Source organism: Microtus pennsylvanicus, chromosome 14, assembly GCF_037038515.1.
Source record: "Microtus pennsylvanicus isolate mMicPen1 chromosome 14, mMicPen1.hap1, whole genome shotgun sequence".
NCBI classification, from domain to species: Eukaryota; Metazoa; Chordata; class Mammalia; order Rodentia; family Cricetidae; genus Microtus; species Microtus pennsylvanicus.
In genome coordinates, this window is record NC_134592.1 from 55,819,650 (window position 1) to 55,834,271 (window position 14,622).

The 14,622-nt window shown below is 48.3% G+C and overlaps 1 pseudogene; it reads right to left on the bottom strand.

Annotated features, from left to right (window-relative positions):
- Window positions 1-287: 287 nt before the first annotated feature.
- On the bottom strand, window positions 288-13,986 carry LOC142834735 (fructose-bisphosphate aldolase A pseudogene; annotated as a pseudogene).
- Window positions 13,987-14,622: the final 636 nt, after the last annotated feature.

Consider the following 14,622-nt stretch of genomic DNA (forward strand, 5'->3'; position numbering starts at 1 on the left):
CTATCCAGTCTTCGAGAGAAAGGGGTGGAGGGGGCTCTTTTGTCCCTTATATATATAGTTGTTGACGAGCAGCGGGCTAGACGGGGTGGCAGAGTCAGCATTCACAGACAACACCACATACCAAAGTCATGAGGGGCAGCAAGAGTGACTGACAGGAAAGAGCAGGGAGGCCTCCTTCTCAAGAGCAGCCGGGTAGGCGGGGGCTGAGGTGTTGGAGGGGCATGGTTAGAGACAGAGAGGGGGTCAGCTGGCTGCTGCCCCTGACTGACCACTTGGAGTGTGGTCAGTTACTTTCTTTCACAAGCGAGACTGTCAGCTAGGGCACACTTAATGTTCTCCCCCTGGGCAGCCTTCATGTTCTCAGTTTTCTCACTCAAGCCTTTTTAGAAGCCTGCAGGGCTCGGCCATAGGAGAATGTCAAGGCCCATGGCTTCAGCAGGGGGAACTCATTGATAGCCTTGAGGTTGGCGGTGCCGCCTCTTCCTCGGGGAAGGGATCCCGGGGACAGCAGGGGGCACTGTGCGAGGAAATGCTGTGACGTGACCTGTGGTGACCATGTTCAGCTTAAGCAAGGTACCTTCCAGGTAGACAAGGCGGCTCAAAGCCAGAACCTTCTCAGTTACACACTGACGGCGCCTCAAGTCATGGTCGCCATCAGGGAGGATTTCCGGCTCCAGGATGGGTACAATGCAATTCTGCTGGCAGATGCTGGCATAACGAGTCAGAACACTGGCATTTTTCATGACGGCAAGGACTGAAGGGGTGTGTTCCCCAATCTTCAGCACACAACGCCGCTTGGCAAAGTCGGCTTCATCCTTATACTGGGCACAGTGTCCAGACAGCTCATCCAGCCCTTGGGTGGTGGTCTCGCCATTAGTTCCTGCCAGGGGCACCACGCGCTTGTCTACCTTAACACTCATAACACCACCCTTGGGCTTGATAATTTGGGGGAAAGGACGTCCACCACTGCCCTCTGGTACAGTGTCACGTGATCACGCTCCCAATGCAGAGATTCACACAGTCGGCCGCAGTCAGCCGCAGCCGGCGGTAGAAGCATCTGTTCTCCGTGTTCTCCGTGTTCTCCGATGACTGCAGCCTCTTGGCGATGCCTCCAGTGGACTCATCTGCAGCCAGGATGCCCTTAGCCGGAGTCACAACTCACTGAGTGACATCTGACAGCTCTCTCTTCCTCTCCAGGGTCAGTGCTCGGTATGGGTAGGACACAGTGCTGGTGGCCGCACGTTTCTGGCACGGAGGAGGAGGGGGTGAGCCGGCTGGCGAGCGAGAGGCCTGTGGAGCCAATGCTGGTAGGGTCACCAGAACCTGGATCTGTGGCGTGTTCTGTGTTCCGAGAAGACGCAGCCTGTGCGGCTGGTGATGTCGGGGAGTGAGTGCATCAGGCTGGTCTCACTTAGGGGATCACCTGTCTCTGACTCCCCAGTACTGGGATTAAAGATGTGCACCACCACCGCCCAGCTCAAAAGTTAATATTCAACAAGAAAACTGGCAGTTTCCAACTGGCTAATCATCTGAAATTCAAAGAATCACGCTAAAATTACTTTGTGTGTGTGTTTCTTTTACAAGGATCTACAAATTAATTTCACTTAAAATCTTGGGCTGGGGTTCGGCAGTTGAGAGCGCTTACTGCCTTTGCAGAGGACCTGAGTTTGGTCCCCAGCACCCACTGGAATGGCTCACAACCACCTGTAACTCCAGCTCCAGGGCACCCAATACCCTTCTGGCGGCCTTGGACACTGCATGCATGTAGTAATAAGGGCGGCGGGGCTGCGTCCCCAGCACCCCGGCTGCCTGGCTAGCTTATGCCTGAAATAACAACACACAAACTGTATTCATTTAATCACTGCTTGGCCCATTTCTATCTAGCCTCTTCTAGGCTAATTCTCACATATTAATTTAGCTCATTTCTTATCATCTGTGTAGCACCCCTAGGTGCGCTTACCGGGAAGATTCTAGCCTATGTCCATCCTGGGTCGGAGCTTCATTGCGTGCGTCTGCCTGGGAGCTGGGAGCATGGCGTCTCTCTGAGGCGTCTGCTCCCGAGAGGAGAGCTGTGGAGTCTGAGCTCACTTCCTCTTCCTCCCAGCGTTCTGTTCTGTTTACTCCTCCCACCTATCTTCTAACCAATGAGGGACAAGCAGTTTCTTTTTATTTAACCAATGGCCTTCCTCCATCACATGCATGTGTTGACCATATGTACACAGAAACAGTCCTACACATAGAATAAAAACAAGTAAGCCTCCTTTTCAAGCTAAAAATCTTCTAATGGCATAACTTTATAAAATACTGCTTTATAATTAAGTATAATCTCTGATGTAAAGACAGTATAAAAATTTAAGACTGAAATACCTATTATCCCTTCCTTTTTTAAAAAAAGCTTTTTATTATTTAGTGTGTGAGGGTGTGTGTGTATGTCTGTGTGTGTCTATGTGAGAGTGTGTGTCTGTGAGACTGTGAGTGTGTCTGTGTACATCTGCGTGAGCGTGTGTATGTGTCTGTGTGTGAGTGTCTATAAGTATGTGCCTGTGTAAGAGTATTGTGAGTAGGAGTGTGTGTGTGTGTGTGAGAGAGAGAGAGAGAGAGAGAGAGAGAGAGAGAGAGAGAGAGTGTGTGTGTGTGAGAGAGAGAGAGAGTGTGTGTATGTGAGAGAGAGAGTGTGTGTATGTGTGAGAGAGAAAGTGTGTTAGTGTGTGTGTGTGTGTGAGAAAGTGTGTTAGTGTGTGTGTGTGAGAGAGAGAGAGTGTGTGCGTGTGAGAGAGAGAGAGTGTGTGTGTGTGTGTGTGTGTGTGTGTGAGAGAGAGAGAGAGAGAGAGAGAGAGAGAAATTTATGAGTCACTCCGTGCTATGGCCCAGCCAGTTCACATAGAGGCTGAGAACCTAGTAGTTGCTCAGTTCCCGAGGCTGGCTGTCTCAGCAGTCTCGGTCTGGTGCTGAAGGGGGAGGATTCCTGGAGAGCTGGTCTTCTATCAGAAGCTGCCTCTAATATCCACAGAGGAACGCTGCTGCAACAAAACAGATGGACCTGCCTACCAGAGTGAGGGCAAGCGGGCAAAGCAAAAGCTTCCTTCTGTGTCCTTAGACTGAGCCGCCACCAGAAAGTGCTGTACACAATCAGGGTTCTTCTGCTTCAGGTGATCGACCAAGAAAATCCCTCCCAGGAGTGCCCGAAGGTTTCCGTTTCAGCTGATTCCAGATGCCGTCAAGCTGATCATCAAGATTAGTCATCATACTAAGATAGTCTATTTAAGAAGATATATTCTTCTTACTCTAGTAGAGGTCAAGTGTTTCTGAGCTATTGTTCAGGGATAGCTATTTCCATGAATGAACGTAAGTTGCTGGACATTTAGGGACTTGATTTGTTGGCTGCTTTATCTTAAAAATACTGGGGACTTGAAATTCTGTTAGACACCCAGTAACCAGCCCAGGAATGGCTGCGGCCTGAGATCCCAGCAATCAGGGGGCTAATGCAGGAAGATTGGGAATTTGTTGCCAGCCAGAGACACTGAATTTTTATTTAATGTGGTCAATAAAATATTTTTTGTTCTTTGGAGTTTTCATTGATTTGTTTTTTTTTTTTTTGAACGAGGAGCCTTACTGTGCCATCCAAGCTGGCCTTGAACTCCTGGCCTAAAATGATCCTGAGTAGCAAGCAGAGACAAGTCACACTGCCACATGGCTTGTATGTTACGTGAGTGAATGATTCTGGCTATTGCACTATATGACCTCTGTTTTAGATTTATTCTCAGAGGAAACCTTAATTTCAAAGCCATGGGCAACCCTAGTGTTGCCTCCCACGGGTTCACCATGAGAAGCAAAATCAGCCACTACTTTAGCCCTTTTGCAACATGGGTGTTTTGCATGGTTAGAAACTTGATTTTTAGGATCCACCTTTGACAAGTAAATGTTTGGTGAGTTCCCAACCAAAGAATAAGATGTGTGCTTACTCAAGAATAAACTGGAAGAGAAGTGGGGGTGGATGAATGCCATTTCTTGGGGTGCTTGGGATGGGCAACTGGACCCGAAAGCTTTGTCATATGTAAGCGATGTTGCCAGATATGCCTGCGTTCACAACAAACACAAGGGGCAAGCTCTTCAGCATCTGCAGAAGCAACGCTCCAAAGTTTCCTGAAACTTCAACTAATTAGAAATGAAACGTAGCCAGTGAAGCCCTGGCCATTTCTAATTTACAATATTGCTTTGCTTCCAAGGTAAATGCGGACAAGTCACAACTCCTTTTGATGCCTGAGGGATAGAAAAAATTAAATCAGCAGGATTGGCTATTGATGTTTTCTAGCAAATGTTTTGAAATCTCTGCCTTTCATCCATCTTGCAGGAAACAGGATTGCTTTCTGAGCCTTCAAAGATATTAATTCCTTTAATAAATCCTTCCTTGGACGTTGAGAACTTCCCGGGTTAGCTTTCTGTAGCAATCTCTCCATCAGGGGTGAATGTTGCCCGCAGGCAGATTCCCAATCTTTTTCCCAAGTATCATCACTCTTGGTCTGAAACTGGAGTGAACCAACATTACAAGAGATTAAGCACACCTTCTGTCCGGTCCTTTCAGAGGATTTCCTGATTATATCCTTTGCAAAGCAAATCTTGAGATAGGCCGTTTGCCTTTCTGGGGACCAGCACTTCATGAGATAACCCAGAGACACCAGCGTTCCCTGTCCCACCTCTGCCCTTTGACCTCTGCCCTAGCCAATGCCAAGAACATGGAGAGGGTGGGGGCCGGGGCTGGGAGGGGTTAGGGGGAAGAGCTGGATAAAGAAGATCAAAACACCTTGTACGTATGTGTGCTATTCTCAAAGAATTAATACAAATATCATATTTTAAAAAACAATGATGGAGAGTGAGATTCCTAAAATATGGTGGCTATTTATCAAGAAAAACAAAATAGAGGAACAAAAAAAAGTGTTCAGCCATAGTAGTGCGTGTGTCTGCCTGGTGGGGAAGGACAGCAGCGGGGGGGGGGGGGCGGGGGGGGATTCTGTAACACATCCACTCTTTAATAGGCTTTATCTAAGGCTTATACAAAGAAAGTAGAAATAAGAGGGTACCACCTTGCTCTTGAGGACAGCATTAGGTCGGTGTCTTTCATTAAAGGGAACATCGAGGACATTGGTCTAGCACGTTGTCCTAAGGCATTTTCTGTACATTCCTGTTTAAGGAGGGGACAAGAGCGTGCCTCTGCTGAAAGAGGGGACTTTTTTTCTTTTTGTCCAAGCCTTTAAAAAGAGAAAAGGGAAGGACACATAGACTGGGGAAGAAAGATGTTTGATGATAAATACAGCCAAGCGCTGCTGAACTAAAGAGAGGGTGTTTGTGAGCCTTTTAACTATAGAAAGCGGGATAGCACGTGGGGAGATGAGGATGTGATGACCAGTTCAGATGGCAGGATTAAAATATTCTGGGGACAAGAAGAAAGCCTGCTACCATTGGGGTTCCGGGCTCTCTTCACGATGAACCTTTAGCTATTGGTCTTTATGATTTACTTCAGACTGATATTTCCCAAAATCAAATGTGCTAAGCAAATTAACCCTACAAAAATAATCAATACCGTCACGTTGCTAACGACTATTGAACTATATAATTACAGATCTATTTCATCATGCCAATTGTTTTCTTATTAAGATGCAATGATGCAAATTTAAATTGAGGTTACAGCTCCATGGCAGACCGCTTGTCCAGCAGACACAAGTTCTAGTTTATTCCCAGCTCTGTGAACATAGGGAGGAAAAGCACACTGTAGAGAGCAGAGGACAACCTTCAGAATTCAATTCCCACCTTGTCCAGGCAGGGTCTCTCCCCGCCCACCTTGTCCAGGCGGGGTCCCAGGAAGGGTCTCTCCCCGCCCACCTTGTCCAGGCAGGGTCTCTCCCTGTCCACCTTGTCCAGGCGGGGTCTCTCCCTGTCCACCTTGTCCAGGCAGGGTCTCTCCCCGCCCACCTTGTCCAGGCAGGGTCTCTCCCTGTCCACCTTGTCCAGGCGAGGTCTCTCCCCGCCCACCTTGTCCAGGCGGGGTCTCTCCCCGCCCACCTTGTCCAGGCAGGGTCTCTCCCTGTCCACCTTGTCCAGGCAGGGTCTCTCCCCGCCCACCTTGTCAGGCAGGGTCTCTCCCTGTTCACCTTGTCCAAGCAGGGTCTCTCCCTGTCCACCTTGTCCAGGCAGGGTCTCTCCCCTCCCACTTTGTCCAGGCAGGGTCTCTCACTGTCAATCTTGTCCAGGCAGGGTCTCTCCCCGCCCACCTTGTCCAGGCAGGGTCTCTCCCCTCCCACTTTGTCCAGGCAGGGTCTCTCCCCTCCCACTTTGTCCAGGCAGGGTCTCTCACTGTCAATCTTGTCCAGGCAGGGTCTCTCCCCGCTCACCTTGTCCAGGCAGGGTCTCTCCCCGCCCACCGTGTTCAGGCAGGGTCTCTCCCCGCCCACCTTGTCCAGGCAGGGTCTCTCCCCACCCACCTTGTCAGGCGGGGTCTCTCCTTGCCCACCTTGTCCAGGCAGGGTCTCTCCCCGCCCACCTTGTCAGGCGGGGTCTCTCCTCGCTCACCTTGTCCAGGCAGGGTCTCTCCCCGCCCACCGTGTTCAGGCAGGGTCTCTCCCCGCCCACCTTGTCCAGGCAGGGTCTCTCCCCACCCACCTTGTCAGGTGGGGTCTCTCCTTGCCCACCTTGTCCAGGCAGGGTCTCTCCCCACCCACCTTGTCAGGCGGGGTCTCTCCTCGCTCACCTTGTCCAGGCAGGGTCTGTCCTCGCCCACCTTGTCCAGGCAGGGTCTCTCCCCGCCCACCTTGTCCAGGCAGGGTCTCTCCCCGCCCACCTTGTCCAGGCAGGGTCTCTCCCCGCCCACCTTGTCCAGGCAGGGTCTCTCCTTGCCCACCTTGTCCAGGCAGGGTCTCTCTTGATTTTATTGCTATGCTCTGTTCTCCAGCATAGCTGGCCAGTGAGCTCCTGGTATGATTCTCCCTCTTTGTCGTCCACTGTAGATGTGCTGAGATTATAGACGCACATCTACATCTCATCTGATGTTTTTTTACATGGGGTTCTGGGCATCAAACTCGGGCTCTCAGTCATGTGTGGCTGGCACTTCTACCCACTAAGCCATCTTGTTGGATTTGTAGAACTTTTTGTTTTGTTTTTTGGAGAGAGGGTCTCACTGTGTAGCCTTGTCTGGCCTGACACTCTCTATGTAGACCAGTGTGGTCTTGAACTCAAAGAGACTGACTGCTTCTACCTCCCCAGTGCTGGTTTTTAAAGGCATGCACCATCATATCTGGTATTTTTCTTTCCATTTTAATTTACTTAGTGAGTGTGTGTGTGTGCGCGCACACACACACATATGTACCTGCAACACAACCCTGCACACTTGTAGAAGACAACCCTTCACAGCAGACCACTGGGCAGAACCCTAGTTTCACTCTTTGCCCCAAGAGCTTATGATTCTCCAAGTGTGAAGAGAATTCTGAGCATCTTTTTAAAAAAAAAAAAAAACCCATAGATGTAGCAAGATCAAGAACTAATGACTCACAGGAATCTATACACAAATTCCTACAGCCATTGGAGACAACCTCTGTCTCCAACAGGAGAAATGAACTAGGACCAATGCGTGCTCAGACTAATCAACAATCAGGGGGTCACTGCAGAAGTGAGAGCTACTTTATAAACCAAAATTCAGCCTGCCAAGCGTCCCTGAGTCTTCTGTAAGGAGCAGGGAAGGGTGGCTCCAAAGGTCTCCTGTGTCTTGTCTTCCGCAGAGAGCTGGGCAGCTCCCAGCTCGCCTGTCCTGTTCTCTCCCAACAGAGATACTACAGAGCACCAGCAACTGAGAAACTCAGAGTGCAAGTGAAATCCAGCCAAACGTTTACATCATCCGAATAAATAGTCAAGAAAAAGGCAATAGTGGGAAAGCCAGGGGTCCCTTACTGGGTAATGTCTGGGTTGAAGTGGCAGCCACTTGTGTTCCTAGTATAGGCCCTAGCTTCTGGTCCCTGAGGGAGAGGAGATTAACTTATCTGCAAATTACTATGCATGTCTTTGCCCACAACTCCGAGGCTGCCCAAGGGACTGATTCAAGGCGGACCTCAGTTTTCTCTAACTCTTCACTCACTCAAGTCAAAACAGCAGCGATAACTCATGGCTGCACACCTGGAGTCCTGGTTACTGCAGAGGCTGAGACCAAAGAGTACTGTATCAAGGGACAAACAAGAACTTCAAAGGCAAGCTAACGCCCCTCACACACTGAGGGTAGAAGATGAGGACTATCACAGATGCCCCACGGCTCAGGAGGAGACAGTAAGGGTGATTCTTTGGGAAATCATCTATGGTTCATCCAGTAAAGAGGTGCCTGCTGCCAATCTGAGTTTAGTTCCCAGAACCCACCTAACGGACGGAGAAAACCTCCTCCCACAAGCTGTTCTCTGACTCTACATGCATCCCTTTACACACACACAAAATAAATAAATTTAAAGATAAAAAAAGGGCACCTCTGTCCACAAAGACTCCCAGGGGAATTTGGAAAGCCACTCGCGTGATGAGGACATGGTAGGAGCCCAGAAAAGACCTGAGACGCCTCAACGGACTTAAAGGGAGACTTGATTTGGTCTGGGGTGGGTTTCGTGTAGTGTAGGCTATCTCAAATTCCCTATGTATTGGAGGGTGAGTTCGAAGTTCTGATTCCCCACGTTTGCTCCTAAGCACTGAGAATAAAAGCATGTAGCCCGCAGTTGGCTTTTTGTAGTTGTTCTTCAAGCAAGGGTCCCAGTGTAAAATAGGTTAACCTCCAGGTCATTCTGGAGCTGAAGTTGACCGTGAACACCTGATCTTCCTCCACTCCCAGAGTGCTGGGATTCTAAGGGTACCACCACGACCAGCTAGAATTGGAGATTTAAAGACAGACTGATTTGCATAATTAAATCTGAGGGAAAAAATGAAGAAGATGAATAAAGACTGAGGGATTTGTGGAGACCATGACAGATTATTTCTAAGAGCCATGACCTAAAACTTCTGTCAAAGACAGAAGTCCGGGACAGGCTGACTTTGGTGATGGAGTCTACGATGTATTTAATGAAGACTTAATACCCGGGCATGAATGTGGCGCTGTGGCTCCGTGACTGCTTATCTGCACGAGCCATCAGTTTGATTCCCAGCACTGCAAATCAATAAATAAAATCAGATTATAAAATTCTACCTGTGTTGTAATTTCAATTGCATAGAGTTATATATACATATATTCTAGTACCAGAGGCAACACAGAACAGTCAATTAAAACTATTGATTACATGTGAAAGACATAGATATTTGAAATATTTTGCTATAATGCTATTTATGTGAGAAATAAAAACTATCTTAAAGCATCATAGTTATCAGCTGAGCATGGTTGGTACATCCCCATGATACCAGCACTCAGAAACCTGAGGTAGTAGGATCACAAGTTGAGGGACAGCCTGGGCTACTCAGCAAGCCTATGTCTCAAAAACAAAACAACAGGGGCTGAGGAGGTGATTTGATGGGTAAAGCATTTGCCATACAAACATACGGACCAGATTCTAGGTGAAGCTGAACACAGACATGAGCATCTGTAACCCCAGCACTCCAGAAGCAAGATGAGACCGGACAATCCACAGAGACTAGCCTGAGGTAAGCCATGGTAAACACGGGACTGTCAAACAAGGTGTGGAAGGAGAGAACCCAAGGTTGTTCTCTGACCTCCACATATGGATACTGTAGATACATGCACCCACTCCCACATACAAACACACACAGACACACATGGATCACATGTGCCCACACTCCCACATACAAACACACACAGACATACGTGGATCACATGTTCCCACACTCCCACATACAGACACACACAGACACACGTGGATCACATGTTCCCACACTCCCACATACAGACACACACAGACACACGTGGATCACATGTTCCCACACTCCCACATACAAACACACACAGACACACGTGGATCACATGTTCCCACACTCCCACATACAAACACACACAGACACACGTGGATCACATGTGCCCACACTCCCACATACAAACACACACAGACACACGTGGATCACATGTGCCCACACTCCCACATACAAACACACACAGACACACGTGGATCACATGTGCCCACACTCCCACATACAAACACACACAGACACACGTGGATCACATGTGCCCACACTCCCACATACAAACACACACAGACACACGTGGATCACATGTGCCCACACTCCCACATACAAACACACACAGACACACGTGGATCACATGTGCCCACACTCCCACATACAAACACACACAGATACACGTGGATCACATGTGCCCACACTCCCACATACAAACACACACAGACACACGTGGATCACATGTGCCCACACTCCCACATACAAACACACACAGACACACGTGGATCACGTGTGCCCACACTCCCACATACAAACACACACAGACACACGTGGATCACATGTGCCCACACTCCCACATACAAACACACACAGACACACGTGGATCACATGTGCCCACACTCCCACATACAAACACACACAGACACACGTGGATCACATGTTCCCACACTCCCACATACAAACACACACAGATACACATGGATCACATGTGCCCACACTCCCACATACAAACACACACAGACACACGTGGATCACATGTGCCCACACTCCCACATACAAACACACACAGACACACGTGGATCACATGTTCCCATACTCCCACATACAAACACGGGAAGAAACAGAGAAAGAGGGAGGAGAGAGAGAGAGAGACAGAGAGAGAGAGAGAGACACTAAACTTTTTGAAGCCATAGTTAGTGCAGGACATAGAAGAGAATGAGATGCCACAAGAGGGACACCACAGATAGTTATAGGGTCTAAGACAATGGGTCTCAATCTTCCTAATGCTTCCACCATTTAATTCAGTTCCTCATACGGTGCTATCCCCAACTGTAAGATTATTTTGCCACTACTTTATAACTGTAGTTTGCTATTGTTATGAATTGTAAATATCCGATATGCAGAATATCTGATAAGTGACCCCCAAAGGAGCCGCGACCCACAGGTTGAGAACTGCTGGTCTAAGATAAGCCCTTTACTTAATTATGATTAAAATTTGCATTTATCACAGAAATATTACAAAATAATTTTGAAGTACATTAAGGCAGGTGCGGTAGCATATCTGTAACAACAGCACTTGAGAGATGGAGGGAAAGGAATTCGCGAGTTCAAATCCAGCTTTAGCTATAGATCAGCCTCAAGCTCGGCCTGCGTAACATGAGATCCTGTCTTGAATAAAAAGAGAAACCAAAAAGCAATCAGGGTTCCCTGTCCTGTGGGAAGTCAAAGGAACCCCCACCTCCATCCAGGTCTAGTAAGTTGAGCATCCAAACTGCCTAGGCTCCCACAAAGCCAGTGCGTGCAGTAGGATCAAAAACCCATTGCCATTGTTCTTGAGTTCTCAGTAGTCCTCATTGTCCGCTATGTTCAGAGAGTCTGAACCCTAATTGCTTTTCGGGCTGGGGGGGGGGATTAGTTGGGGGAGGGGGAAGGAAATGGGAGGCGGTGGCGGGGAAGAGACAGAAATCTTTAATAAATAAATAAATTTAAAAAAATTATTGGCAATAAAAAAAAAAGAATGTAGAGGTTCCTACAAGACACAGAATAGAATTTTAAGCTTAGCTTACAAAAAAAAAAAAAGAGAAACCAAGGGGCTGGAGGGATGGCTCAGGGGTTAAGAGCACTGGCTGCTTTCCCAGAGGTCCTGAGTTCAGTTCCCAGCACCCACATGGTGGCTCATAGCCATGTGTAATGGGATCTGGCGCCCTCTGCTGGCACACAGGCATACACGCAAATTGCACACCATATACATAAAATACATAAATAAATTGCACACCGTATACATAAAATACACAAATAAATTGCACACCGTATACATAAAATACACAAATAAATTGCACACCGTATACATAAAATACACAAATAAATAAATCTTTATGAAAGTTAGAGAAAGAAAGAGACCAAGACCGGCTCATAAGACGGTTCAGCAGCTAAAGAAGCTTGCAGAACAAACCTGACAGCCCACTTGACTTTGATCTCCAGAACCTATGTTCAAATGGGAGGGGACGGACTTCACAAAGTTGCCCTCTGCCCGCCACGCGTCAGACACACACAGCCATGTGCACACAGACAGATGCTAAGCAATTTTCAGTTAAAAAAGAACCTCCACTCTCATATCTATAAACATAGTAGCAGTATATCAGTGTTGTCTTTACAAAAATAAAAGTAAAGCCAGGCAGGCTGCTATATGCCCGGCTGCCCAGCACTTAGGGAAAGAGGCACAAAGATACTGGGTTCAAGACCCTCCTGGACTGCATGACAAACGTCAGAAGAGCCGGTGACAAAACCCCAATGGCTCTGTTTGTGACCTAGGGGTAGAGCGCTTGCATAGCCTGCAGAAGGACTAGGGTCTGTCTGGGGTAGAAAGCAGAGAACAGCTGCTGCCCTTGAGTCTGGGAGACACCAGAAATTTTTCTTTTTATTTATTTATTTATTTATTTATTTAGATTTCTGCCTCCTCCCTGCCACCGCCTCCCATTTCCCTCCCCCTCCCCCGATCAAGTCCCCCTTCCCTTGTCAGCCTTGCCCTGTGGGAAGTCCAAGGACCACCCACCTCCATCCAGGTCTAGGAAGGTGAGCATCCAAACTGCCTAGGCTCCCACAAAGCCAGTACGTGCAGTAGGATCAAAAACCCATTGCCATTGTTCTTGAGTTCTCAGTAGTCCTCATTGTCTGCTATGTTCAGCGAGTCCAGTTTTATCCCAGGCTTTTTCAGACCCAGGCCAGCTGGTCTTGGTGAGTTCCCTATAGAACATCCCCATTGTCTCAGTGTGTGGGTGCACCCCTCGCGGTCCTGAGTTCCTTGCTCGTGCTCTCTTTCCTTCTGCTCCTGATTTGGACCTTGAGATTTCAGTCCGGTGCTCCAATGTGAGTCTCTGTCTCTGTCTCCTTTCATCACCTGATGAAGTTTTGCATACAAATGGACGGAAATAGAAAACACTATCCTGAGTGAGGTGAGCCAGACCCAAAAAGAGGAACATGGGATGTACTCACTCATATTTGGTTTCTAGCCATAAATAAAGGACATTGAGCCTATAATTCGTGATCCTAAAGAAGCTAAATAAGAAGGTGAACCCAAAGAAAAACATAGAGACACCAGAATTTTAAGAGGAAGGGATCCATTGGTGTGTCTGTCAATACAGCAGGACAGTTGTGGGCCATCACAGGCCACAGGCACAACCTCAGTAAACTCCACTCATGCTTAGAGCCTAAGAGGAAAATTCTTACTTTCAGTTTTTATTTTTTTTAATGGAATAAAAAACCCAAGATACCAAAAGGGCCATTTGGAGTGGACTGGAGAGCACAGTTGTGTGGCAGGTTCTTGGATTTCCTCTATCACTCGTCTTTCCTGCTATTAACTGACCTGCCAATTCCTGAAGTCTTTCCCAACAAGATAAACAAAGGACGCCAATGCATCCTGATCATGAGAATTAACAAAATGCCATATCGGATGATTGCACCCTGGGAAGCAAAACAGGCTAAAAAATATCACAGGTAGCATCAGCTGGGGCAGCATTGGAAAAAAAAACACACATTGCGCATGCGCGCGCGCGCGCGCGCGCGCGCGCGCGCGCGCACACACACACACACACACACACACACACACACACACACACACACACACACACACACACACACACACACACACACACACACACACACAATCCTCGTCAGAACACATACGTTTCTCCATTTTCTGCTTATTATTATAACCTGCCCGGAGAAGTTAGTTTCAGTGGTGATTATAGACACAGGGAAACAGACATGAATAGGGGTGCTTTGACAGCCTCCTTGTGAGAAAGAGGGCGCAGCCTCTTCCGCAGGAGCTGCCAGTAGCCCCACATACGCCATGTTGCACCGACCACAACTCCCTGGACGATAGGAAGCTTCCGGCTTCATAGACGGCACAGATGACCGCTGGCGAAGTTGACAAATAGGTTGTGTTGTGTGTGGCCCGCTTATGTGACTGCTAAGCTTTTTTGTTTTGTTTTGTTTTGTTTTGTTTTGGGGGTTTTGTTGTTGTTGCTGCTGCTGTCATTGGTTTGGTTTGGTTTGGTTTTTGGTCTTTTGAGACAGAGTTTCTCTGCATAGCCCTGGCTGTCCTGGAACTCCCGCTGTGGACCAGGCTGGCCTTGAACTGAATCCGCCTACCTCTGCCTCCCCAAGTGCAGGAATTTAAGGCTTGTGCTGCCACAGCCTGGCCGAGGCTGCTAAGTCTCAACAGCTGGGGAACCTTCCCCTCCCCCCGGGATGGACGGGATGGACGGGATCCCAGGTGTTGCCATTCCTACGCAAGCCACGCTACTGTCTTAGGAACACAGCAGAATTTTATGAAATCCTAGTAGAGTCGTGCGGAAGGTGGGATGGTTTCGCTTCATCTTCCTCTTGTCACCAATTCGGGCAGACTATTTCTGCAGGTGCGTGCGCGGTTCCCCAGAAGCGCCTTCTAACGCTAATCACGCTGTCTGGAGAGGAGAGGGAGCCGAG